Source organism: Triticum dicoccoides, chromosome 7A (genome assembly GCF_002162155.2).
Source record: "Triticum dicoccoides isolate Atlit2015 ecotype Zavitan chromosome 7A, WEW_v2.0, whole genome shotgun sequence".
Taxonomy (NCBI): Eukaryota; Viridiplantae; Streptophyta; class Magnoliopsida; order Poales; family Poaceae; genus Triticum; species Triticum dicoccoides.
This window is the reverse complement of record NC_041392.1, coordinates 269,293,852-269,320,497: the sequence shown is the minus strand read 5'-3', so window position 1 is coordinate 269,320,497 and position 26,646 is coordinate 269,293,852. Positions and strand designations below refer to the sequence as shown.

At 48.7% G+C, this 26,646-nt stretch overlaps 1 long non-coding RNA gene across 1 annotated transcript; it reads left to right on the top strand.

Annotated features, from left to right (window-relative positions):
* Positions 1-2,257: 2,257 nt before the first annotated feature.
* Positions 2,258-5,124, top strand: LOC119333465. The gene is made up of 3 exons (XR_005161198.1): positions 2,258-2,548; positions 4,694-4,765; positions 4,861-5,124. It is a non-coding gene; the product is annotated as an uncharacterized LOC119333465 (long non-coding RNA).
* Positions 5,125-26,646: the final 21,522 nt, after the last annotated feature.

Sequence of the window (26,646 nt, the reverse complement as noted above, 5' to 3'; positions counted from 1 at the left end):
GAGGGTGTCCTGCCAGAGCGAGCCGGCGGAGTCTTCGTCGACCGAACCCAACTGCAAGAGGAGAAAAGCAGTTGGCCCGACGACGCTTCCCTGCCATCGTCTCCCTCGCCATTCACATCGTCTCACAGGGCGGCTGTCTGCCGCTGAGGAATAGGAGGGGGCTGCCACCACCCCCCAGCCCAATAGTCGGGCATGTTGTGAATTGTCAGGAGGAGCTTAGGGTTGTCAGTATTTGCAGGTTGTGAATTGTGTTTTGTGTTTTGTGTTGTGTATTTTGAGAGTACTTTCAGATATGAATGTCTTTTGAATTTCAGATTTGCAGTATTGAGCATATGAAGTATTTTATGAATTCTAGAGATCTATTTTTACTTTTTTAGCACTTAAAAAATATAGTTTCATAGGAGTATAAAAGTGCAGACAATGTGATTCTCAGAGAAGAAACTGCAAGTTTCAGTTTCAGATTAGAAACTGCAAGTTCAGTTTCAGATAAAAAACTGCAACTTTCAGAGGCAGATCATTTATATTAACACGGCCTTTTCAAACAGGGTTAACATCATGTTGGAAGTTTTATTCATGGTAAAAAATAGAACTACCAGCCAGTTAACATCATGCTGATCAACATTCATGCATAGCACATCTTCATATGATGCGCAGTCAAAATGCCCACACAATATCGAGCGTGCGAAACACACAGAAAACGAGGGACGAAGTTTGGCAAGTGTTGGACGTGGTTTTGGGCTGCCCCGTCTAGGCTTTCATTTTTAACATGCGCAGCCCATGACCTCGGATGGGAGGTCCATAGGCCTATTTGCATTTTCTTAGGGCCGTCATGTATCGACCGGCCTATGGACCTCCCATCCGAGGTTTTATTTTTGGCAACCCAAATTATGTATTTTTTGAAGAAAATGCAGAGGTATGTTCTATTTTTCTATATAAGAATAGGAACGCCAGGTCCAACTTATGTTTCCCTTCTAACTATATTATATATATTTAAATTATTTTATATGTTGACTGTTTAGTTCACATACTCCCTCCTTTTCGGTTTATAGGGCTTATCTCAAAATTTTAGTTTTTCAATTTTATAAGGCTCAATTTGGTTGTTTTCCATCACATGTTCAGATTCCAAGGTGCATTAAATCATTGCATGCAAGTATTAAGAGAAAATTGACCAATGCATGTACCTTATGCATGCATGCATTGCTATTTATGCATTGATAAACATAATTTTTTGAGGAAAACAAGTGCATTAATTAGGTGCTTTTGCAAACTACAAAAAATATTCCACCATTCATCATCTACCTTGGTTGGTGAGATTTTTGAATTGAGCCCTATAAACCGAAAAGGAGGGAGTAATTGGCAAATAGATCTCGCGCCACCCCCCGCCTCCTGACTCCGGGCACGCCTGCCCCCCTCAGCAAGTCTGCTCGCGCGCCCCATGTAGTCGCCGGCCATTTCCACGGGGGAATGGCTGGAAGACAGGCAGATGTACAAGATGCATCTCCCACATGTCTACAAAGCCTTCCCGCGGATGCTCCAGCCGCTCGACTCCGTCGCGCCGGCGGTGCTGCGGGAGACTCGAGGGAGGAGATGGAGGGAGCGGGCGATGCGGATCCGCGACGACGCTCTCTCCTGGACCTAGTGCAGGCGCGAATGGAGGGAAGCAGAGGAGGAAGCTGCGAGGGAGGAAGCCGAGGAGGGACCGAATCCGTTCTCTCACTCGCGCAGGTATGCTCGGATGTGCAAGGATCATGTGGATTGGGAGCTGCTGAATCTAGCCCTGCGGATCTACTTCGAAGGAGATTTCTCGGAGAAGCACGGGATGCCCCATCCTAGTGAGCCGCCGATTGCGTTCGTTCAATGGGCAAAGGAGAAGTGAATTCAGGAGATCCACGCCGTGCTGCGAGATGGGAATGCTTGACTGTACTTCTGCCCAACTGCAACAAAACTGTCGCGTAAGGTCGCTTTTTCTGGGGCGCTTTTTAATTCGCCTCTACATCCATGGACACTAGCAAAATAAAGACGCTTCTTAAGACGATTGAAAGGCGCTACACAGTTATTATAAGAATTAGGTATTTATAAAATAAATATATATTTTAAATAAGTTAAGGACGAATTTTGAGACGTTTCATATGTGGCTTTATCTTTGGTATATAATTTTGGCGCTGCCAAATTAGTTTTGGTTTACCGCTTTTTTTATGGATGGTTCCCGCGTTTATTTTGGATTTTTTTCACTAACTAAAACTGGGGTCGTCTCCCACGCACCCCATCTTTTCCGCTCCCAGTTTCTACAACCCACCATATCCAATCTGCGGCGGCTCCAAGCCTCGCCCCGAGCGGTGCCCTCTGCCGGCTACGTCTGGTCTCCTCGGTCGACGACCTCACCAGTCAGGGCCGGTCGGCTTCCCTTGTCCTCCCCGTCCCCTGGCCGCACCTCTCCTGGCGTCGTCCTCAACGTCCGCAAGCCAGGTCCATGCCGGCGTCATCCTCCTGCAAAATTCTGCCACATCAAGCCAGCGCACCCTCAAATCCCATCTGCTCTATCAAGCAGGTGCTCCCTCGAATCCCATCTGCTCTACATTTTACCATTATATCTTTACATCTTTCAAGTACGCATCTCACGCTTCTTATATCCAGATTAGTTTTTCTTTTTGCGGGTGTATATCCAGATTAGTTGTCACCAAATCTCACCGTTAAGACAAACCAACATCAATCAGGGAACTCATGTATCAGATTCAGATCTGATGGAGCAACCACATTGGTGGTGCGTCTTGCAACTTGTGTACACATTTTCTGCTCTTTATCCACTCTGTAATTTATGAATTTGGTAGTTCGTCCTTTTAGCGGAAAAGGAGCGAGTACATTAATCTGGTTTACTAGCAGGTGCTACCTCGAATCCCATTATGCCAGTATGCTAGAATGACTTGCCATTAAGCAGATTGCATTTACTTGTTGTAAGAGAGATCTACTTTAATCTGCTATCACAACATGATTCCTATATCTATCTTTTAAGAGCAATTTGATAAAATTACACTTCTTTCCTCATACTTTGGTCCTATGACACACCTTTCATTTTCTTTGATAAAATGGCATACTTTAGATTGATAGTTGGCCAAAATGGCACAAAGTGATCTTTTTCCTCTATTTCTAGATCAAAGCCTGCACGTTAGATTATTTGGGACGATTTTGCCCTCCCATACCAAAATTAGCCGTGAGACAGAAGGAGAGGAACAACAGGGCTGCCACCTCGCCATCCTTCCTCCCAGGCGCCGCTCTTCTCCTGTCGTCGCCTTGCCGTGCTCTGCCCGCCCGCCCGTTCATGTGGAGGAGGAGGCGTGGATGTGTCGTGGTAAGATCGATGCTCCCTCGCCAAGCGGCGGAAGGCAAGCACCGTTCCTTACTGTTGCCGCACCATTCTTTCAAAGTGTGCCTCGACATCTTCTTCATGCTGCCGTGTGACCCTTTGTCATGCCCTGATGTCGAAGCTACCGTGCATCGTGCTGGGCGTCACTTTTGTAGTTTGCTTGCTTGCATTGGTCGCTCAAGCTGCTAGAGCGTCCGTTGATCGCTCATGTCGCTAAAGCTACTCTAGCTGTAGCTTCTGTACTTGCTTGATGCTATCTCTGTAATGGACGTAGTTGCTGCCTGAAGAAAGTAATTGGCTCTAAATATTCATACGAGTTGCTAGCTTAGTTGTAGCTTCTGACAACAACAGGATATGGATGCTTGTTGATTTAGATGTTTAGGTAGCACACTTTGGCAGCATGTAGGGATGTAATCAACATGCACACGATATGGCACACTTCACAACATGGGGTAGGGATGTGGAGTTGCGAGGATAGGAGGACTTGATAGCAGGAACCAAACTGCAGGGTCTGAAAGAGAGTCCACTGTTTGTTGGACACACAGGGGAACAGTTGCAGCGAGGCGATGGCAAGAGAATGGGCTAAGCATGGAGAGATGGCAATGGAGAACACACAGCGTGTCGATAGGAAGGATGGCGGCGCTATTCTTCCTATCCTCCTGTCTCGTTCCTGTTTCTTGTATCGATCGATAGGTTCAATGGAACTAGAGTAAACAAGCTAAAGGGCAAAACTGTCCCAAATAATCTGATGTGCGGGCCCATACGTAGAAATAGAGGGAAAAAATTGCTTGTGCCATTTTGTCTAGCTATCAATGAAACGTGTGCCATTTTATCAAAAAAAATGAAAGGTGGGTCATACGATAAATGTACGAGGAAAAGTGTTGTCATTTTATCAAAGTTGCTCATCTTTGATTAACTATGTATAGTTTTAGCTTTCGCAAACCAGCGTCTCTTGGCTTGCCCTACTACTTACGAAGCAAAATGACATGTCTATGTGGTCTACACTTTATTATTTATACATGGCTTCACATGACTTTGTGCAGCAGACAAGGCGTACTTCTTGTTTCACCACTAATGAGCTGTACACATTGTTTTCATGATTTATTTTTACTTTAGCTACATAGATACTAAGTATGTTTCATAATTGTACCATTTGAGGAAGTGTTTATGCATCTTAATTACGCATGAGTAAGATCAGAACAAGCCAAGGTATGTACATTTCGAAATATATCCAAACAAGATATAGTTTCAGTCAGTTGAATCACATACGCTTGCATGGTTATGCCAATTGTTGTTTGCCTGCCAATCTGATACTACTTTGAAACATTTTAGGTCAAAAAGACAAAGCTGACCACTCCAACACAACCTAAGACATTTGTGCTCCAAGAAAACATCAAGACATTTGTAAGGAACATCTCTCACGGTTTCATCATAGAACATTTCATCTTGCACTAATCCAAAAGCTTATGTTCTAAACTTCTCTTTGTTATTTTTTCCAGGTAGAATTGGAATGCATTGCAGGAGCAAGGAGCAACCACACAAGAATTAGTCTTTAAATGAACACATATTATGTATAATGTATGGAAAGCTTAGTTCTAGTTTGTAGTATCTTATTAATTATTTACATATTTCATATGAATGTTGGATCTGATGCAGCTGTGAACTCCATGTCTCCATACACTTTTAGTGTATGTATTTGTTCATATACTTGTTACAAAGGATGCTAATTCTGAGAATGGATTGCTTGCAAATGCAATTGCTGATGTCGATTGATGCCTTTATATATTGATGATTGATCAATCTACACATACATCCCTATCATAATAAAGTAACTGAATTTGAAATGAGGAATACAAGGTAATATTAGTAATCAAACAGCGATTAAATTAAAATACTCCATAGCCACAAAGAAGCTTATTCACATAAAGAGACGAATATGACGTCTCAACATAGCTTCTATAAGCAATGGGCCCACATGAGTAGAGGCGCGATACAAGCATGTGATAGAACGTCTCTATTCTTGTAGAGACGATTTCGAACGTCCAAATATAGCGTCTCATACAATGTAGACACGCTAACAAAGCGTGTCTACCTGTTTTGAGACGGTCCATGGGGAGACGCTTTACTAAATCGACTCTAGTTTTGCCTGGAGACGAAATAACGCGTCTCTAGCTATGAAAATGAACGTCTCTACACACAGTTTTTCCTGTAGTGCACCAGCACGCCACCGGAGCCGGAGCAGGTGGATCCCCTACCTTACCTCTCCCCCAAACCTGCAGAAGATTGAAATTAGGCTTGCAATCTGCTTCAATTGAGCTGTCTGGTGGTTATTTCTGCTTCCTGAGAGACAACATCTGGCTGGAGGATGAGCAGGAACCAGGAACTCCGATGAATTTCCCCTATCACAATGGGGGGGGGGGGAGCGCCGGTTGGGCAGTGGTACGGCCCACCTCCGCCCCAAATGGGGGCACAATCTGGGCAGGCTCCTGTAATTGCCCAAGATCAATCTGCTAGTGGTTCTGACTCTCAGATCAGTGGGAAATCTCAAGGCAAGAATCATCAGAAGAAGAGATAGGACATCCAGAAAGCTGCTCCTGCCCCTGCTTCGGGCCTTATGGCATACTCTGAGGTGATCTGCTACAACTGTGGGGAACCAGGGCATCATTTGGATAAATGTGTCAAGCCCAAGAGTTGTTTTATCTGCAAAATGGTTACCCATAAAGTTGAGAATTGCCCTGTCAGAAGGAAAACCCACAGTTCTGCTAGATATGTTGGAAGTGATAGAAATACTGCTTACTTCCATGCAGTAGCTAACCAGAGGAGGAGGAAAACCCTCATTCACTCCCATGATGGCCCTAATGGCCCTGTTACTGAGGTAGATGAGATGATGAAAGTGGCTAGTGACTTCTACAAAGACCTGTTTAAGAAAGAAAACCCTTCTGGGTTCTCTCTACAAAACAATTTTTTCTCTGCTTCTGAAAAAGTCTCTCCTACCGAACTGAGCTGCTAGAAGCCCCTTCTTCAGAGACAGAGGTGAAGGAAGCCATTTTTAGCTCTTATCCTGATGGGGATCCTGGTCTTGATGTGATTCCCTTCTTGTTTTACCAACATTTTTGGGACTTGGTGAAAAATGATCTCTTAGATCTTTTCCAAACCTTTCATAGAGGAGAGTTGGATCCAGCAACTTACTCATGAGGGGTCTGTTGGGGTCAAGTTAAATAACCGTTAAAGTGATTTTTTCCTTGCTGGTAAAGGCCTTAGGCAAGGTGGCCCCATTTCCCCGCTTTTGTTTAATTTAGTAGTGGACGTTCTTACTAAAATGCTGAGCAAAACTGCTGATCATAGTCTGATTGCAGGGCTCTGTCCTGAGGTCTGCCCTGGTGGCATCATGTGCCTTCAATATGCAGATGATACCATCCTTTTCTTAGACAATGACTCCACACATGCTAGCAATCTGAAAACTGTTCTAACCTGGTTTGAACAAGTCTCAGGCATGAGAATCAACTACTCTAAAAGTGAACTCATCCCTATCAACATGGATGATCAGGAGTTAGCTGACTTCCTCTCTATTCTAGTCTGTAATAAACGTAACTTCCCCATTAAGTATCTAGGTATCCCTCTCCACTATGATAAACTGAGGAGAGAGGATATCCAACCCCTTCTGGATAAAATCATTAAAAGGATTGCTGGGTGGAGGGGCAAACTTATCTCTCACAGGGGTAGATTGATTCTCATACAAGCTTGTTTGGCTAGCATTCCAGTGTATCTCCTCTCCTTCTTCAAGTTCCCTAAATGGGCAGTGAACCTCATCAATTCTCAGATGTCTCATTGCTTGTGGAATAATTTTGAGGGAAATAGGAAGCTACACCTTGCTAATTGGGCCCTAGTCTCTATGAAAAAAGATTTTGGAGGCCTAGGCATACCTAACCTCCAAGAAATTAACATCTGTCTTCTAGGGTCTTGGATTAAAAGATTCTATGAGGAAGACCTGAAACCCTGGATGCTTCTTATTGCCCATAAATACCTAGGAAATAAACCTAATATTTTTGTCCCTTCCTCCAACCCTAAGACCTCTAGATTCTGGAAAGGATTAAAATCTATTATGCATGCTGTGAAATTTGGCTACAGATGGAACATAGGGGATAGGAGGAGAACCAGGTTCTGGGAAGATAGTTGGTTTGGCACATCCCCCTAGCAGTCCAATTTTGGCCTATTTACTCTGTCCGCAATGAGCTTAACAAAAGTGTCAATGAAGTTTGGGACGGTCAATGCCTAAAACTCTCTTTAACAAAAGCATTACGTTTACTGCCGAGCCGGATGCCCTGATTTGGCAGCTGGACAATAAGGGGAAGTATTCCTCCAGCTCCCTCTATCATGTTATCAACTTTAGAGGGGTTCAACCCGTGTTTATCCCTGCTGTCTGGAAATTGAGAGTTCCCCCTAAAATTCATGTATTTCTCTGGCTTCTCTCCAAAAACAAATTGATGACTAGGGATAACCTTAGGAAGAGACACATCATCAAACCCCTTGATTGTGTTTATTGCTTGGAACAAGAGTCTTGTTCTCACCTATTTTTTGAATGTATAGTTGCTAAACATCTCTGGGCCCACATTGAGGAATATTTCTCTAGTCAGATTGGCTCATCCTTCGAATCTGTCGCCAGATTCTGGATTGCTACCAAAAAGTGCTCAGTTTTAAACATTGTTAGCTCAGCTGTCCTTTGGTGCCTCTGGAAATATAGAAATGCTATGATTTTCAGTAACACCTCCTGGATTTCCATTCCGCGGGTCTTGAGGTTGATCAGGAACATGGTGAGGAACTGGGCGATTCTCTCCTCCGGATCGGACAAGGACAAGTTGATGAGCTTCGTGGAAACCCTAACAAGATCCCTCCAGAAAACGTTGGCGATCACTTGTGGCTGGACAAGGCTCGACCTGCTCTGGGGCTGGACCCGTGGGCTCGTCTCAAGATCTCTGATGAAGATGATGGGCACTTGGCGCCGAAAAAGAGGGACATCCACCATGTTACGCCTTCTAGCCCGGTCTCTCCGCTTGCTTACTGGTCGCCGCAGGCTGACACGGCCCCTCGGCTGAAGACCATGAAGGCTTTGCTGGACCCTCCTTGTGTCATTTAAGTGCTCTATCCGCTCTGCCTTTGGCACCACTCCGGTGATTTGTGTTATTTAGAGAACTTGTTCATCCACCCCCCTAGTTTGTAGCTTTTCTACCTTTGCTTTCGAACTGCTCTTTGAGCTGTTGTATCAAAATATGTTGTGGTTTCGTTCTCAGCAATGGAACCGGGGAGATGCTCCCTGTTTTTCTAAAAAAATATTATTTCATATGTTATTATATATTATTTTTATTGTCATCATATATTTAACAGATACTTACATATGTAAGAAAACAATATCCCACATCTTATTAACTTATAAAAATAATTTCTTAACAAATAAAATCCTGGATTGTTTTGGCACGAAAATCCTAGTGATTGTGTACAAAAGCTTGGTAAGATTTAAGGACGAATGTAATAATATCACTTATTAATTAAATATATTTATAACAAAATGCTCAGCCCCTTTTTATTTTTTGATAACATTGCTGGCCCAACCCAACATTATAATTAGAATCAGCCCAGCAAAATCGTGTATTTCGAGAAAGTGCAAATGGCCTGTAATTTTTTAGGAAATAAAATAAATGGGCCGCATGGACGCTACATTATTTGTTCACCCAGCCCAGCTAATGGCTGTAATTCAAAAAAAGAAGATCAAATTGACTGTAAATTCTACCGCGCAAAAAAAAGACTGTAAATTCTGAAAAAATGGGTTGAATACGTGCCACATTTTTGGAGGCTGAAATGTGGGCCAATAGGTCAAAGCCAATGCAAGTCATTGTCAATTTAGTCAACAAATGATTCTGACATGTTAGCCGTTGGATTTACATCCAACGACAGGCATCCATCTTCAATCTCTCGTCTTCTTCCTCCAGCGCTGCCGGGACCACCTCCCGCCTCCTGATGCTAGCAGCTCTGCTTAGCACGCTTCGCTATGAAGCGCTAATCCACCGTTGGCCAGGCCATTCCTCCACCCCTCCATACCTCATGTTCTTCTCCACCAACCGCCGAACCACACCGCACTAGAACCAGTTAACCCTCATACACCTCTTCGTCTGCGACTCTACTCCCGCGTCTTCCCATCTCCGGCTCGTTGCTGTCCGGGGCCTCGCCATCGTCCACCACCTTGGATGCGCTCGGCGCGGCGTGGTCAACGTGGTCAATGAACGACACCATCGGAAGTAGACTGTGCGTGGAGAGGCTGATAGCTGGGTCCACGGCCGCACACAAGGAAATGCCTCCTTATTACGCGCAAAATAATGATTCCTCCACCTGACATCTGGGACCCACCGGAAGGGCCTCTGTATTTTGCGAAATAAAGTGCCCCCCGCTGACATGTCGGACCCACCAGCTATCTTCGCACGCAAGGAAGTGCCTCCTTATTACGCACAAAAAAATGAATATCCCCCCTGCCAGCTGGAACCCAGCATAGTGGGAGGCTGACTTGTGGGCTAGCAAGTTGACGGGGACAGAGGGCTTTGTCAACTTAGTCAATATGAACGATTCTAGCTCCTGTTACTGTACGATGTTCATCCAACGGCCGTAGTGCTTCTTCAACCTCTGGTCTTCTTGCTCCAGCCGCCCAAACCAGCGTCGGTCGTGCCGCGTGCTCCTGCCTCCCGTGGCCGGCTGTGATGCCGCGGAGGCCTCACCGCCCCCTACTACTCCCACCACAGGCCAGGCTATCCCTCTACTCACCCACACCCATGTTAATCTGCGGTGATCGCAGCCTCACACCGCAGCCGAACTAGTGAACCCTCGTACTCCTCTTCGCGTGGGCATCCACTGCTGCGTCTTCCCCGGCTCCGAGTCGTCCCCTTCCTAGTCCTTGCCGTCGTCCACCGCCCTGGTGTTCTCGACGCGGCGTGGTCAACGTGGTCAACGACCGACTTCCATCGGAAGAGTACTGTATGTGCAGAGGCTGACAGCTGGGTCCACGGCAGCCGCAAGGAAGTGCCTCCTTATTAAGAGGAAAATAATTATTTCTCCACCTGACAGCAGGGACCCATCGGACGGGCCACCAGTATTTTGTGAAAAAAATCGTTTCCCCCTGACTGCTGGGACCCACCGGACGGGCCACCGTATTTCACGAAAAAAACGTTCCCCCCGCTGTCAGCTCGGACCCACCGGAAGTGCCTTCTTATTACGCACAAAAAAATGAATACTCCCTCGGCTAGCTGGCACCCACCTTGCTAGGAGGCTGACTTGTGGGCCTACTAAGTTGACGGGGACGAAGGGCTTTGTCAACTTAGTCAATATGAACGATTCTAGCTCCAGTGACCGTACGATGTCCATCCAACGGCCGTAGTGCTTCTTCAACCTCTGGTCTTCTTGCTCCAGCCGCCCAAAGCAGCGCTGGTCGTGCCGCATGCTCCTGCCTCCCCTGGCCAGCTGTGCTGCCGCAGAGGCCTCACCACCCCCTACTATTCCCACCGCTGGCCAGGCCCTGCGGCGACGACAGCCTCACACCGCAGCTGAACCAGTGAACCCTCATAGTCCTCTCCGCGCGGGCTTCCACTGCCGCGTCGTCCCCTTCCTAGGCCTCGCCGTCGTCCACCGCCGTGGTGCTCTCCGTGCGGCGTGGTCAACGTGGTCAAGGAACGACTTCCATCGGAAGAGTACTGTACGTGGAGAGGCTGACAGCTGGGTCCACGGCCATAGCCCAGTTTTTTTGTGATTTGCCAAGTAAGTCGCTTTGTCAGGCCTGTTGGGCTGCAAATCTTTCAAGACGAGGAGAGCTTTCATTCGGCTGGCCGAGAAAATGGCCCATCAGTAATGAGAAATGGGTTGTACATTTTTAAAACAAATCAAACCGACAATTAGTTTCAAATATCTTTTTTTTCATTTCAAGATTTTAAATTACATTAATTTTTTTGCATGGAGAATTTGTTGGATTTTATATCGATATACATTTATTTTTAAAATCAGTTTGAATGTGAGTCGAAATTTCGGGATTAAAAACAGTTCGGACCGCACCGAAATATGCAAAATTTCGTATAATTTTTTAACCGTTGCCACAATATGGGCTGCAATGCTAACAAAAAGAATATGGGCTCCAAAAAAACCTTAAGAATTAGCAAATGGGCTGTAAATTATTAGAAATAATGGAAGATGGGATGTATGCTATTTTCCACAGATTTGAGGCTTTCCTAAAAAAAAGGTTGATGCACAAGCACTGACTGTTGGATGTCCATCCAACGGCCGGCGTGCTTCTTCAATCTCTTCTCTTCCTGCTCCAGCCGCTCAAACAAGCGCCGGCGGGACTGCCTGCTCCCTCCTCCTCGCGGCCGGCTGTGCTGTCGCGCAGGCCTCACCACCCGACCGTACTCCCATCGCTGGCCTAGCCATCCCTCTACTCACCCACACCTGCTGTTATTCTTCGACGACGGCAGACGAACCAGTAAACCCTCGTACAGTCGTACTCCCCTCCGCATGGGAAACAACTACCAAGTCTTCCCTGCCTCCGTGTCGTCCCCTTCCTAGGCCTCGCCGTCGTCCACTGCCCTGGTGCTCTTGGCGCGGCGTGGTCAACATGGTTAAGGAATGACTTCCATCGGACGTGGACTGTACGTGGAGAGGCTGACAGATGGGTCCACGGCGGTAGCAAGGAAGTGCCTCCTTATTACGCGGAAAATAATGATTCCTCCACCTGACAGCAGGGACCCACCGGACGGGCCACCGTATTTTGCGGAAAAAAAAACGTTTCCCCCCTGACTGCTGGGACCCACCAGCTACACCTTCGCACGCAAGGAAGTGCGTCCGGGCAAAAAAAACGATTCGCCCCCCTGACTGCTGGGACCCACCAGCTACATCTTCGCACACAAGGAAGTGCGTCTGGGTAAAAAAAGACCAAAACGATTCGCCCCCCTGACTGCTGGGACCAACCAGCCCCCCGACTGCTGGGACCCACCAGCTACATCTTCGCACGCAAGGAAGTGCGTTCGGGCAAAAAACGATTCGCCCCCTGACTGCTGGGGCCCACCAGCTACATCTTCGCAGGCAAGGAAGTGCCTGACAGTCGGGACCCACCTGGTTGAAGCGTACGTGGCGTTGTCATTCTGGTCGCGAACGTGTACGTACATATATAGTGGTGGATGTAGAGTCGCGCACGTGTCGTAGTAGAGGCGGCCAGGGTGCAAGAAAGAAAATATGGCCACGTATGTGTACATACGGGCGGGGTCTCAAACGCCTACTCGTGCATAAGTACGGCGAGGGCTCGTGTACATGGCTGGGTCGGAACGGAGAAACAACGTCGTCGTCGTGTTCATGGGGAGGCAACGGAATGCGTGGTCGTGTTCATCGGGAGGTCTTGTACGGAAGAGGCGATGGAAACGAGGCCTGGCATACCGCACAACGGAGGAAACGGACCTCCTACGGTCGAAACGGGGGTCCTGTTGATCGGGAGGGGTGTGGCGTACCGCAAAACGGAGGAAACGAACCTCCTACGGTCGAAACGGGGGTCCTGTTGATCGGGAGGGGTGTGGGGTACCGCAAAACGGAGGAAACGGACTTGTGTTGGAGCGCTACGGTCGAAACGAGGGTCCTATTCTTCGGGAGGGGTGTGGCGTACCGCAAAACGGGACTCCACGGGATACTGTTCATCTCCACCGTCGACCCCTCCAGCCTCCACGAGCTACTGTTCATCCACCGTCGACCTCCTCCAGCCTCCACGGGGTCCTGTTCATCCAGCCTCCGCTGCGCGCTACTCCACCGGCTACTGTTCAACCACCCCTCCACCGTCTACTGTTCATCCAGCCCTCCACACCACGGGATCCTGTTCAACCACCCCTCCACGGGCACCCCTCCACTGTCTACTGTTCATCCTGCCCTCCACACCATGGGGTCCTGTTCATCCACCCCTCCACAGGCACCCCTCCACCGTCTACTGTTCATCCAGCCCTCCGCCACACCACGGGGTCTTGTTCATCCACGCAGTAGCCAAGGAATCGCTCGATTGGGTTCAGTTAACAGCCATTGATCGATCGCTCGGGTTTAGTAATGCGTAGCCTGCAGTGCAATCGCTCGGGTTCGGTTAGAGCCCAACGCCTCGCTCGGGTTCAGTTAGAGCCAACGACTCGCACACACGCGCGTACGTGTACGAGAGAAACGCGCATCGCTTGGCCCCCGACCTCCCATCGTAACCGGGAACTCCCCGAAATTTTCCTCCCCCTCGCTTCTACCACGGTTTTTTCCGTCATGGACGGCCCAAAGAATGTCATGCAGCTGCGTCTCCGGCCCGCCCAGGACGAAAAGCCCATTTTCTGTCATGATTTTTTGTCATAGAAGTAGGAGCCCACCACATCTATGATGATACCGGGTTTTGTCAAAATTATCATCATAGAAGTGTCATATGTATGACAGATTTTTTTTTCATTCGGCCCAAAATGTCACGGATGTGTCTTTTTTTGTAGTGCATAGTTGTTCATGGCTCGATTGGCAAAGCGTCTGAAGACATCCTGAACTTCAGTCTTGTAGAGGATTATATGTACCCATGTATATCTTGAATAATCATCAACAACGACGAAGCCATAGAGATAAGCAGTAGTAGTAAGGGTAGAGTAGTGAGTAGGGACGAAGAGGTCCATGTGTAGCAGTTCGAAGGGTTGAGTCGTTGTCATGATTGTCTTCAAGGGATGCTTGGCCCTCGTCATCTTTCCAGCTTCGCAGACACCGCATAAGTGATCCTTCTTGAACTTGATGCCCTCGATGCCAATGACGTGCTTATTCTTCGCAAGAGTATGCAAATTCCTCATGCCAGCATGCCCTAGCCTCCGATGCCAGAGCCAGCACTCTGAATCTTTTGCAAGAAGACATACGGCAAGCTGTGGTCCTTCTGAGAAATATACCATGTACAAATCATCTTTCCGATACCCTTCAAAGACTAGAGACTTGTCAGATTCCATTAGAACAAGGCAACGATATTTTCCAAATATCACAATCATGTTCAAATCGCAAAGCATTGAGACAGACATTAAGTTGAAACCAAGGGATTCAACAAGCATCATTTTATCCATGTGCGGATCCTTTGAGATTGCAACTCTACCTAGACCCAATACCTTGCTTTTACCAGTATCAGCAAATGTGATGTGACTTTTGTCAGATGGACGTAAGGTTAAGTCCATGAGAAGACTTCGTTCGCCAGTCATGTGATTAGTACATCCACTATCAATAATCCATTCTGAAGCAGTTGATGTCATACCCTACAGTGCAGTTAGGGGGATAGGCTTCACGAAGAGCATTGTGAAGCATAAACATTTGACGAGCAAGTGGATTATGAAAGCTTAGATCGAGGTTAGGACTGATAGGACAAATAGCAAGCAACTCAGGAACAAATACATAATAAGACCATTTGGGCATTTGATCTTGCGCCCTACAAGATGTTTTAGGTCCCCAACAATAGCTTCAGATGCATTTGATTTTCGGCTGGAGACCTTTCCCTGCAAAAGAGAGTTAAGCTTTCTTAGCCACCCACATCTGCAAGGGTGGCTTCGAAGCAATAAGTCTAAGTGCAGCATCTGAGAACTTTGGCTTTGAAGCCCTGGCAAATAGTTTTGCAGGAGGTGAATAATACTCATAGGAATAAGCAGAGTAGTTCTTGGTCTTATGAACATGGCGGTTTGATGAAACACGCTCATATTCATAGGCCTGGGTATGATTTCCCTGCAAAACATTTGTGTTAGTGCGACTCAGGTGAGTCCTTTATCTGTATAAAGCCTTTGGACCATATGAAGCCTGTGTTCTGGGGTTTGTCTTCTTCCCTTGTGGTGTCATGACGACATTCACAGGAAGATTCTCCAGACACCTTTTGGGCACCCAGACTTTCTTCATAGGTGGCCCATTCCTGCAGTTAGTACCAATATACCTGGCAAACAATTCACATTCTGATTCTTAAATAGTTTATAGTTTTCATCAAAGGATTCATCAATGACAATAGGATTAGCACAAGTGAAGCCAGATAGGGTGGATGGATCCACTGAAGGTTCCTTTGCAGCAACCCATGTGGTTTTGGGGTACTGCTCAGGCTTCCAGTAAGAGCCATCAACATTCATTTTTCTTTCGAACCCAACACCCTCTTTCCTAGGGTTTCGGTTCAGAATCTGCCTTTTGAGGACATCACATAGTGTCTGATGCCCTTTGAGACTTTTGTACATCCCTGTTTCAAGCAATGTCTTCAACCTAGCATTTTCATCAGCAATAGCAGTGGCAACCTCAGCGGAGGGGTTAGTTACCACATCAACAGTTGAAGATATTGCAACAGTAGCAACAGTAGAACATTCAGCAACAGAAGTAGCGTTATCATGCTCAAGGCATTTAAGACATGGTGGTTCAAATCCTTCCTGAGCGGGACTGATCTGCTCAGCGCGAAGTGACTCGTTTTCCTTTTGAAGATCTTCATGAACCGCTCTCAATTTCTCAAGTTCTTGCTTCCTTTGAAGAATATCATAGGAAAGCTTTTCATGAGTTGTTGAGAGCGTTTCATGACGACTTTCAAGTTCCTCATACTTAACATGAAGATTTTTTATGTCTTCAATTAAGGACTGAGATCGAGTCATTTCAGCGTCCAACAGGTCATCGCTTTTGTCTAACAGTTCTTGAATATGTTCCATAGCTTTCTGTTGTTCAGTTACAATTTTAGTAAGTGTTTTCTAGATGGGTTTGGAACCACAATCAGAATCATCTTCACTGGATGTTTGATAGTGAGCATTGCTTGAGTTTACCTTGGCACCGCGTGCCATGAAGCAATAGGTGGGAGCGGAGTTGTCCTTCTCATTAGCATCGGTGTTGGTGACGAAGTCATTGTCTTCACTGTTGAAGATGGACTTGGCAACATAGGCTGTAGCCAAACTTGCAACACCAGAATCGGACTCCTCCTCAGACTCCACCTCCGCCTCCTCAGAAGCAGACTCCTCCTCTGAATCCATTTCCTTGCCAACAAATGCACGAGCCTTGCCAGATGAGCTTTTCTTGTGTGATGAAGACTTTGAGGAAGACTTGGAAGAAGGCTTTGAGTATTTCTTCTTCTTCTTGTCGACAGAATCATATTCCTTGCTCTTCTTCTTCTTCTTGTTCTCATTGTCCCACTGCGGACACTCAGAGATGTAGTGACCAGGTTTCTTGCACTTGTGGCATGTTCTCTTCTTGTAGTCATGAGTTGAAGCTTCATCATTCCTTGAGCTGGATCGTGAAGACTTTCTGAAGCCTTTCTTCTTGGTGAATTTCTGGAACTTCTTCACAAGCATAGCAAGTTCCTTTCCAATGTCTTCAGGATCATCAGAACTGCAGTCAGATTCTTCTTCAGATGAGGAAACAACTTTTGCCTTCAAGGCGCGAGTTTGGCCATAGTTGGGACCGTAGATATCTCTTTTCTCAGAAAGCTAAAACTCATGTGCGTTGAGCCTTTCAAGTATGTCAGACGGATCGAGTGTCTTAAAGTCAGGGCATTCTTGAATCATCAGGGCTAGGGTGTCAAATGAGCTGTCAAGTGATCTCAGGAGTGTATTGACGATTTCATGCTTGGTGATCTCAGTAGCGCCGAGAGCTTGAAGCTCATTTGTGATGTCAGTGAGGCGATCAAACGTGAGATGAACATTCTCATTGTCGTTTCTCTTGAAGCGGTTGAAGAGGTTACGAAGGACATTGATCCTTTGATCTCTCTGGGTTGAGACGCCTTTGTTGACCTTGGAGAGCCAGTCCCAGACTAGCTTTGATATTTCCAGAGCACTCACACGGCCATTGAGGGAGTCCTGGATTAGGGGGTCTCCGGACAGCCGGACTATATCCATTGGCCGGACTGTTGGACTATGAAGATACAAGATTGAAGACTTTGTCCCGTGTCCGGATGTGACTCTACTTGGCGTGGAAGGCAAGCTAGGCAATACGGATATGTATATCTCCTCCTTTGTAACCGACCTTGTGTAACCCTAGCCCCCTCCAGTGTGTATATAAACTAGAGGGTTTTAGTCCATAGGACAACATACAATCATACCATAGGCTAGCTTCCAGGGTTTAGCCTCTCCGATCTCGTGGTAGATCAACTCTTGTACTACTCATATTATCAAGAATAATCAAGCAGGATGTAGGGTTTTACCTCCATCAAGAGGGCCCGAACCTGGGTAAAACATCGTGTCCCCTGCCTCATGTTACCATCCGCCTTAGACGCACAGTTCGGGACCCCCTACCCGAGATCCGCCTGTTTTGACACCGACATTGGTGCTTTCATTGAGAGTTCCTCTGTGTTGTCGCCATTAGGCTTGATGGCTCCTTCAATCATCGATAGCGATGCAGTCCAGGGGGAGACTTTTCTCCCCGGACAGATCTTTGTGTTCGGCGGCTTCGCACTGTGGGCCAACTCGCTTGGCCACCTGGAGCAGATTGAAAGTTACGCCCCTGGTCATCAGATGAGGTTTGGAAGCTTAAACTACACGGCTGATATCCGTGGAGACTTGATCTTCGACGGATTCGAGCCCCTGCCTTGTGCGCCTCACGGTCTCGATGAGCATGATTTAGCTCTACAGTCGGACAGTGTTCAGGAGATCGCGCCGGCAACCGCTCTGACCCTCAATTCGGAGCCAATCGCACCATCCATGGACGGGTGGGTAGACCCCGCCACGAAGGCCGTGCTCTCAGCGGCGATCAAGTCGAGGATCGACCTTACCCCTCACAGGAGCCGTGACATTGAACTACCGGAGTCTTCCCCGGCCATGGACTCCGAACTGCCTGCGCCCGTGCCTATCGAAACCGATTGGGCGTCGATCATGGAGTTTACCTCCGCGGATATTTTTCAGCACTCGCACTTCGGCGACATACTGATCTCACTAAGGTCTCTCTCCTTGTCAGGATAGTCCTGGCCAAATTTTTTCCGGTAGGATTTGGATGCGGATGACGAAGAAATTCGTTGCCCACCCACCACCCACTTAGTAGCCACTGTCGACGATTTAACCGACATGCTCGACTTCGACTCAGAAGACATCGACGGCATGGACAACGATGCGGGAGGCGAAGAGGAACCACTACCCACAGGGCACTGGACAGCCACCTCATCATATGATATATACATGGTGGACACACCCAAAGAAGGTAATGGCGACAAGACAGTGAAGGATGACCCCTCCAAGAAGCAACCCAAGCGCCGACGTCAGCGGCGCCGCTCTAAGTCTCGCCAAAGCAAAAGCGATGACACCGGCACAGGACATAATACCACTCCAGACAGTGCCGAAGACGACAACAATCCCCTCCAGCAAGATTTAGGGCAGGAGGATGGAGAAGCCAACCCTCCCGAGAGAGCGGCAGATGGAGAGGCAGAGGATTATAATTACATGCCTCCCTCCGAAGACGAGGCAAGCCTCAATGATGACGAATTTGTCGTGCCTGAGGATCCCGTCGAACAAGAGCGCTTCAAGCACCGGCTTATAGCCACGGCAAATAGCCTTAAGAAAAAGCAACAATAGCTTCAAGCTGATCAAGATTTGCTAGCCGACAGATGGACTGAAGTCCTTGCGGCCGAGGAATATAAACTCGAACGTCCCTCCAAGAGTTACCCAAAGCGTAGGTTGCTACCCCGACTAGAGGAGGAAGCACTCAAACCCACATCTCCAGCATATGATGCGGCTGACCGGCCACCTCGTGGCCGCGACAGAGAGGCATTTCAGCCAAAAGCTCAGCCTACACTCCGGCACCACTCACATAAAAATGTTAAGGCATGGGGAAATTCGCCAGACCTGCGAGACGTATTGGAGCAAAACATGCAAGATCGATCTACGGATCACGAGGGCGCGCCACTATGCGAGACGATAACTGTCACGCCGGATACAGTAAAAGTAAGTCCGCCGGGCCGAACACAGCGGGCAAGACTCATTTGAGCTGCGCCCGATATAGCCCAGTACAGAGGCGCCGCACACCCCTTATGCTTCACAGACGAAGTAATGGATCATCAAATCCCAGAGGGTTTCAAACCCGTAAATATAGAATCATACGATGGCACAACAGATCCTGTGGTATGGATCGAGGATTTCCTCCTGCATATCCACATGGCCCGCGGTGATGATCTACACGCCATCAAATACCTCCCACTCAAACTCAAAGGACCAGCTCAGCATTGGCTCAATAGCTTGCCAGCAGAGTCCATTGGCTGTTGGGAAGATCTGGAAGCCGCATTCCTTGACAACTTCCATGGCACTTACGTGCGACCACCAGATGTCGATGACTTGAGCCACATAATTCAGCAGCCAGAGGAATCGGCCAGGCAATTCAGGACACGGTTCCTAACAAAGAAAAATCAAATCGTCGACTGTCCGGATGCAGAGGCCCTAGCAGCTTTTAAGCACAACATCCGCGACGAATGGCTTGCCCGGCACCTTGGCCAGGAAAAGCCAAAATCTATGGCAGCCCTCATGACACTCATGACCCGCTTTTGTGCGGGAGAGGACAGCTGGCTGGCTCGCAGCAATAACATATCAAAGAACCATGGTACTTCAGACACCAAGGACAGCAACGGCAGGTCACATCGCAACAAACATAAGCGCCGCATTAACAATGACAATACCGAGCACACAGCAGTCAATGCCGGATTCAAAGGCTCTAAACCCGGTCAGCGGAAAAAGCCATTCAAAAGAAGCACCCCGGGCCCGTCCAGTTTGGACCGTATACTCGACCGCTCGTGTCAAATACACGGCACCCCCGACAAGCCAGCCAACCACACCAACAGGGATTGTTGGGTGTTCAAGCAGGCCGACAAGTTAAATGCCGAAAACAAAGATAAGGGTTCACATAGCAATGACGAGGAGGAGCCCCGGCAGCCGAACACCGGAGGACAGAAGAGGTTCCCCCCACAAGTGCGGACGGTGAACATGATATACGCAACCCACATCCCCAAGAGGGAGCGGAAGCGTGCGCTAAGGGACGTATATGCATTGGAGCCAGTGGCCCCAAAGTTCAACCCATGGTCCTCTTGTCCGATCACCTTCGATCGCAGGGGCCACCCCACTAGTATCCGTCATGGCGGATTCGCCGCACTGGTCCTATACCCAATCATTGACGGATTCCACCTCACTCGAGTCCTTATGGATGGCGGCAGCAGCCTGAACCTACTTTATCAGGACACAGTGCGCAAAATGGGCATGGACCCCTCAAGGATCAAACCCACAAAAACGACCTTCAAAGGCATCATACCAGGTGTAGAGTCCCATTGCACAGGCTCAGTCACACTGGAAGTGGTCTTCGGATCCCTAGATAACTTCCGAAGCGAAGAGTTAATCTTCGATATAGTCCCGTTCCGCAGTGGCTATCATGCACTGCTCGGGTGAACCGCATTTGCGAGATTCAATGCGGTACCGCATTATGCATACCTCAAGCTCAAGATGGCAGGACCCCGGGGGGTCATCACAGTTAATGGAAACACAAAGCACTCTCTCCGCATGGAGGAGCACACTGCGGCCCTCGCAGCAGAAGCGCAAAGCAGCCTCTTAAGTCAATCCACTAGTTCGGCGATTCAAGACCCGGACACCTTCAAGCGCGCCTGGAGTAATCGGCAACAAGATCGCCTGGCACGTTCCGAGCTCGCATAGCAATGCATCCCCCACCCCAGTACCAGCCAAACGGCTAACTCCGTACCCTGCGTACATAATTACGCATTAAAAATACCATGGGCACAGGTGGGGAGGGGGGCACGACTACGACACGCCCCAAGATGCGGCTCAACCGCACTAGGGGCTTCCCGCTTTGTTATTTTTTTCTTTCAGGACTTTAATCTCTAGAAACCCTGTCCGGCAGCATGATTTCCGGACACATGATGCAGCAACCAAGGAGGCAGAAAGCCATGTAGCACAACGGAACTCCCAGGTGGATTACGATAACGAGTGAAATACTTGCTTTAATACCATTCCTCAGCTTGCCCTTGGAGGGGACATGTCAAATAGTCCTATTTTTTGCTTATCGCATTACTTGTATCATTCTGCTTTAACGCACCTTTTTGAATAAACAATGCATAGCACTAAGACTATTATTGCATTCTTCCTTTATATATATATATATATATATATGTTCATTCATGACATCCGGTACCCGTACACTCTGGTACGGCCAATACGCTAGGGGCTTAAGCATACCCCATAATACGGCGTGAGAAGTCCGAACACTTTTGATAGTGCGGCACCCTGAACTTATAGCATTATATGCATCAGCTCCGAATCATGTCTTGGGTCAATAGTTAGGTTTGCCCGGCTCCCATGTTTTGGTACCTTACGTTCCGCTATATCGGCTAAGGTAGCACTGGGAGAACGACTACAATTGTGCCCCGGTTCTGCTGGGCTAAGCACCTCAGTAGAGAAAGCTAAAACTGATGGTCATGATAAGGTGAGAGACTGGTCGCTGTTCGAGAGGTTTCGAGTCCCTAAAGACTTATGCCGCTTAGAGCGAGGAGTTGGCTCTGTCCGGCTTAAGGCGTGTATAGTGCCCCGAATTCGGCCTTCCGAATACTAGGGGCGTCACCGAAATTTAAAATTATAGAATTCAATGGATAAGTGAGAGTGATAAAGCATTATAGTCCGATTGCCTTGTTCGTTGTGCCGAGCACCTCCCTCGAAGGACCCAAAAATGGGAACAAGAGTGCTCGGATTTATCCCGAACACCCCAACACTCGTGGCATGGGGGCAGAAGCCGACGACTAGCCATCTCTTAGATTTGATAAACAACCGAACATAAGGTAATATTTTAAATTCAAGCAAGCGTTGCATAGCGCATATGAACAAGTTTTCATCATACAGGATCACACGAGAAAGTTCATTCAAATATTACATCTTTCGCACACTCGTCCGCTACAAGACGGGCACCCTTCAGGACACCCTCATAGTACATCTCGGGGTGGCGATGCTCCTTACCCGGCGGTGGCCCCTCCTTCACCAGCTTCACGGCGTCAATCTTGGCCCATTGCACCTTCGCACGGGCGAAAGCCCGGCGTGCATCTTCGATGCAGACGGACCGCTTGATGACTCCCAGCCATGGGCAGGCATCCTCAAGCCGCCTCACCAGGCCGAAGTAGCTGTTGGGAAGGGCGTCGCCAGGCCACATCTGGACTATAAAGCCCTTCATGGCTTGTTTGGCCACCTTGTGCAGCTCGACCAGTTGCTTCAGCTGGTCGCTCATAGGCATCGGGTGTTTGGTCCCAGTATACTGAGACCAGAACAACTTCTCTGTCGAGCTTCCCTCCTCATCATGGTAAAACTTGGCGGCATCCGACGCGCTGCGGGGCAAATCTACGAATGCTCCTGGAGAGCTCCGGACTCGGGTAAGTAACAAGTAATTTACTTGCACATGCTTGCTTTGCATATTGAATGCCTTACCCGCCGCTATCTTCCTCATTGCCTCAATCTCCTGGAGGGCTTTTTGGGCTTCAGCCTTGGCATTCTTTGCGCTCTCGAGGGCCGCGGCAAGCTCGGACTCTCGCGTCTTCGAGTCAAGCTCCAACGCCTCGTGCTTCGTCATGAGAGCTTGGAGCTCTTGCTGCACCTCGCCCACCCGTGCCTCTTGCTTTTCTTGCTCGGTGCGCTCCTTGGCTGCTTTATCTTCAGCCTCGGACAGCGCTTGCTTTAGGGTAGCCACTTCGGTCGTGGCCCCTGGCAAATTCACGATGATCCTGTCATTTTGCAATCGCATATTTATATATATATATATATATAGAGAGAGAGAGACAAGGTATTACTTACCTTTGTTCTCCTCGAGCTGCCTCTTGGCAAGGCCGAGCTCCTTCTCGGACCCTCCGAGGTCCTGCTTCAGTGCGGCAACCTCCGCAATCAGTGCGGCAGAGGCCAGCAGCGAAGCCTGCATAGCATATAGACATACTTATATTAGACTCCTGTGATATTGTTTGATCCTCTATTCGGCTTTTCTTTGTGAACACCGAACAGAGCATCAGGGGCTACTGTCTATGCGGTAATATTTTACCTATATTTTAAATACTTACCTCAAAGCCTATTAGAAGGCTGGCACAGGCTTCAGTCAGTCCGCTCTTGGCGGACTGAACCTTCTTGATCACCGCACTCATAATAGTGTGGTGCTCTTCGTCGATGGAAGCGTCGCGAAGCGCTCCCAGCAGGTTGTCCGGTGCCTCTAGATGGACAGAGGTCACCGGCATGGGTGTCTTACCCCTTTTGGAAGGGGGCAGCCTGCCCGAGTCCGGAACCACTGGAGGTTCCGGCGTGGTGTCCGGCTGAGTGCCGAACTTGGAGCCCCCGGGAGCCTTGCTCCCTTTGCTCCTGGAGTCCGGAAGGTCGCCTTGAGGCGCCTTCGGGACTGTCTCTCCCCGGCTCGGTGCCCCTTGGGATAATACCTCGGCATTATTCATAGGGCAAGGGGAGTAGGCGGTCAGAAGTGGATCGCTATCCATATCCGACGAATCCAAGGAGTCGTCCGACGAGGATACGTCGATACGGGCTTGGGGCAGTCTGCATAATCATGTTCGGTGTTAGGAGAAGCAGTGCTACAACGGTGTGCTATGAGTTACTTTGGTATCCGAATACTTACGACTTCGCCAGGGGCTTGGCCCTGAGCAGTCACTTGTCTTCGCCTTCGGCGGCGGCGGTGGAGCAGTCCGGAAGGAGAGTCCTTCCTTTCTTGGACCCTTCGGCCTCCCTAGTTGGGGCGGCCTTCCTTTTCTTGTCTCCCCGGCTGGAGGGGGAGCATCTTCATCTTCCTCCTCGTCCTCATGGGAGGAGTGCGTCGTGGAGTTATCGGATGAGGAGTCCGATAACACCTGGCGCCGGGAACTCTTTGAGGTTCCCTTAGCCTTCTTCTTGGTCTTCTCCGACACCTTATAAGGAGCCGGAGTCAGCAACTCCGTCAGGAGAGCATCCGCAGTGTCTTCGGGCAGTGGGGCCAGACAGTCAATCTATTTCGATGCCTCCACCCAGTCCTGTAAAAGGCATGGGAGCTCAGATCTCGCACATGGTTAAGCTATGGGAAGTAAATATCCTACCAGATGTACAGGACTTACTGGTTTCACAGGGCGCTTTGCGCTTAGCCCGCGTTCCTCGATGAGAGAGGGAGGGACCTCGGCGCCCTTGAACAGCACCCTCCAGACGTCTTTGTGCGTCGTGCCGAAGAGCTCGCTTAGAGTCTGGTGCCGGGCCGGGTCGAACTCCCATAAGTTAAAATCTCGTTGTTGACACGGGAGGATCCGACAGAAGAGCATGACCTAGACTATGTTGACAAGCTTGAGCTTCTTGCTTGTCATATTCCGGATACACTTCTGGAGTCCGTCCAGCTCCACCGATGAACCCTAGGACAGGCCCTTCTCCTTCCAGGAAGTGAGCCGCGTGGGAATTTCGGATCGAAACTCGGGGGCCGCCACCTAGTTGGCGTCACGCGGCTCGGTGATGTAGAACCACCCCGATTGCCACCCCTTTACGGTCTCCATGAAGGATCCCTCGAGCCATGCGACGTTGGGCATCTTACCCACCATGGCTCCACCGCATTCCGCTTGTTGGCCGCCCACCACCTTCGGCTTGATGTTGAAGGTCTTCAGCCACAGGCCAAAGTGGGGCCGGATGCGGAGGAAAGCCTCGCACACGACGATGAACGCCGAGATGTTGAGGATGAAGTTTGGGGCTAGATCATGAAAGTCCAGCCCATAGTAGAACATGAGGCCGCGAACAAATGGATGGAGGGGAAACCCCAGTCCGCGGACGAAATGGGGGAGGAAGACCACCCTCTCATGAGGTTCCGGGGTAGGGATGACCTGCCCCGCGGCTGGCAGATGGTGCGCGATGTTCGCGGCTAAATATCCGGCTCCACGCAACTTTTTGATGTGCCCTTCCGTAACGGAGGAAGCCATCCACTTGCCTCCCGCTCCGGACATGTTTTGGAGAGAGTTGAGGAGGAGGATGCAGACTTGGGCGCTGGAGCTCGAGTGCGCGAGAATGGATGAGCAAGGAGGAAGAAGGCGTGGGTAGGAAAAGGTGAGATTTTATCCCTTTATAAGGGCGGACTAAATTATGCACCCCCACTTGCCTGGTAAAACTCGCTTATCCCCCAAGCGCCATAATTGATGGCGCGGTTGGGTTACCCACGTCCGTATTGATGAGAATCCCATAATAAGGGGAACACGATCTCTGCTTTGACAAGACGTGTCAAGAAACCGCCTCGTGTTATGTGCGGGGCTGGTTAAAGAAAAACGGTTCGCATAATTACCAGGCCATGACGTGATGTCGTGCTGCCGAAACGTGTCAGCAGATTAGATTTGTGGAAATATTATTCTCTCTACGGTAGTATGTGGAACTTATTTTGCAGGGTCAGACACCGTTCTTGTATTCAAGTTCTTCCATGGTGTATTCGGAGGAGGAACCCGCCTTGCAATGCCGAAGACAACACTGCGTGCCAGACTCATCGTCATTGAAGCCCGGTTCAGGGGCTACTGAGGGAGTTCTGGATTAGGGGGTGTCCGGACAGCCGAACTATATCCATTGGCCGGACTATTGGACTATGAAGATACAAGATTGAAGACTTCGTCCCGTGTCCGGATGGGACTCTACTTGGCGTGGAAGGCAAGCCAGGCAATACGGATATGTATATCTCCTCCTTTGTAACCGACCTTGTGTAACCCTAGCCCCCTCCGGTGTTTATATAAACTGGAGGGTTTTAGTCTGTAGGACAACATACAATCATACCATAGGCTAGCTTCTAGGGTTTAGCCTCTCCTATCTCGTGGTAGATCAACTCTTGTACTACTCATATTATCAAGAATAATCAAGCAGGACGTAGGGTTTTACATCCATCAAGAGGGCCCAAACCTGGGTAAAACATTGTGTCCCCTGTCTCCTGTTACCATCCGCCTTAGACGCACAGTTCGGGACCCCCTACTCGAGATCCGCCGGTTTTGACACCGACAGCCATACTGCCCTTTGGTCAGATGACCACAGATGATGTTCTTGGCAGTGGAATCTAGTTGAACGAACTTCTTGGCATCAGTAGCGGTGACACCTTCACCAGCCTTGGGAACGCCATTCTTGACAACATACCAGAGGTCGACATCAATGGCTTCAAGATGCATGCGCATCTTGTTCTTCTAGTAGGGATATTCAGTTCCATCATAGACGGGGCACGCAGCGGAGACTTTGATTATCCCTGAAGTCGACATAGCTAAAACTCCAGGTGGTTAAACCGAATCACACAGAACAAGGGAGTAC